The sequence below is a fragment of the Sander lucioperca genome, chromosome 5, assembly GCF_008315115.2.
Source record: "Sander lucioperca isolate FBNREF2018 chromosome 5, SLUC_FBN_1.2, whole genome shotgun sequence".
NCBI lineage: Eukaryota > Metazoa > Chordata > Actinopteri > Perciformes > Percidae > Sander > Sander lucioperca.
This window is the reverse complement of record NC_050177.1, coordinates 7556691-7559241: the sequence shown is the minus strand read 5'-3', so window position 1 is coordinate 7559241 and position 2551 is coordinate 7556691.

Genomic DNA, 2551 nt, shown 5'->3' with positions numbered 1-2551 from the left:
AGCTCCACTTGTATGTGTTCATGCTGGCCAAATTTCACAATACTTGGCTGCACGGTTGACTTTTCATATGCTATATACATCTTGAGAGCTGTAGATGGTGTCATGCAGTGCCTGTGCTCTCCATTTGCACCATGTCACTTCCTGTTTACCAACATTCGCTCCCCTTCAGAGCAGATGGGATCAGCTTTAGCGGTAAATCAAAATCTCTGAAACCATACAGAGTGCATACAGAAGTTAACGGTGAAGTAGGTTGGATTCATGAAATTAATTGTTTTGTTTCTTCCCAAACTTCCCAGTCAGTGTCTCATTGGGCAGACAGCTTGTTTTCATTCCATCTCAGTATTCCCCCATAGCTCTCATTCATTCCTCTTGTAGCTCTTTCCTCCTGTTTTTCTTTCATAGTTTACACCAAGTCAAAAGTGAGATCTGGAAGAGAAAGAATGGACTACTTGGCAGGTATCGTAGAGGAAACAGCTGGAATGGAAGACATTGCATGGTTGGTGTGCCGTGCCAGGATAGAAACTGTAAAATTAAGACCAGAGGCGCCACCTTGTCTAATATTGTGACCAGAGCTGTTGTTTCAGATCTGTGTTAATGGAGGGAAAGAGCAGAGGCACACAGGAAGAGACCGCTCGAGTGAATGGAAAGCACTACAGATGATTGAGAGCTGCTTCACACACATCTTCTGCCTGATCAGACTGACCTTTCTCCCCTACTTTTTTCTGTCTTAACTCTTCCATCCCTCCCCTCCTGTCTTTTAGCTCCACCCCAGCCTCCCTCCTCAGCAAGATAGCTCTGCTCTACTTCTGTTTCTTAGGTTCATTTTATTTTCTGTTGGTTCATTTTGTCCTTTTGTTTTTATGTTTATTTCTGTTGAGTACAAAAATACTAAAGTGCAACAACAGTGATTAAAAAGAATATCAACCAAACTGAGATGAATAAATAAATATATATAAATAAATAAATTTAAAAGGTCATGACTTGTGTGTCTTTGTTATCTACTACAAGCCTATATGGAGTCACGATAGAGCATTGTAGTAGAAGTACTTCAAAAGTTACTGAGACAAATTTAAGCAGTCACAATATTACTGGAAGACCACAAAGTACAATGCCATGTTGTAACCCATAAGTCATGTTTTTATAATAAATTTATATTTTTTTTCCAGGCAACTGTTCATTTAGTTTGTTAGACTTCGCAATTAACATGTCTCGTTTCACAGTTGTTGAACTCATTGATTAATCTGCCTATTTTTTTTTTTTCCCGATGTATTGATTTACAGTATCTGTGATCAATAGAATGTTGGAAAATTCTAACAAAAATGTCTGTCAGATTTCCCAAAGATACTCTGTTTATTATCGCATACGAAAAAGAAATGCAGCAAATCCTCACAGTTGAGAAGCTGGAACAAAGACATGTTGGGCTTTTTTTTTTTGCTTAAAGAAATATTGATGATTAATAAACGGAACAGTTCCTGATGAAGTTCCTGTCGATTGACAAATCGATTAATCAACGTATCACTCCATCTCTCACACTCATCTCGTGATGATGCAGTTGAAAGTGCACATTGATTTGCAGATTTACCACTCAGAGTAGTTTTTGCACAGGTAACAAAACACTAATGTAAAAAAAACTATGTCATGGTGACGGTTTCTGAATTACTGCAAACCTATTATGGCATTTCTGTAATGCAATTTCCTGTTAGCCAATTTATCGGCTGGCATATACACTGATATTGATTTATCTCCAATAAGCTAATCAGCTCATATCTCTGCCTGGCCGATTTATCGTCTAGCTCTTGTCGCAATGTGATGCTTTTTATTACACAGCTGAGGTTCCGTCCATCAGATGGAGACAGAAAGTAATTTTAAATCTTTGGAGATGCAAAAGATTTTCCCATCACCACAGCTTGGTTGTAATAGGATGTACAGAAATAATAGGAAAAACAATAATTAATTGTCCTTGAAACATACTGTAACTGTAGGCTAGATCAAATTTGTTTGCACGTTTGCAGTGGTGGAATAGCAGTTTTTATTATGAGGGAATGGGATTAAAAGTAAAATTACCTGAAGAGTAATTCCAGTTTAAATGTCATTAGCGCAGAACATATAGCGTAGTTCTATGAGCTTGTTTCTTTTGTCTGCCTTTTGGCTGCAGTGCTCTGCATGGCACTGCTCAGGTCTGTACAGCTGCACTGCAGAGGATTTTCAGTCTGAAGTAATTGAGCTCAGACACTGTGAGCCATGTAGAGTGTCTGGGTTTGTATATCAGGGGTTACTTTAACATGCCTGATGACGGAGAGAAATGATGGATGACAGGAAGGGATCTGTTTATCCCTCTGAACTGACAGTTTACTCTCTATCCACCACAGTCCCATGTAGTAGATTGTTAAAGATTGATGTTTTGCACTGAGCTCCTCTTGTTTTCAAGCCTGTACTGTATATTCTCCTCTCCCACATCAGCTCTTTATTCTTCCCTCACGACTCTGTGCCCACTCTCCTCTCCCTCTCTCTCTGCATCCTCTGCTCCTTTCCTTTTCTCCCACCCTTGTTT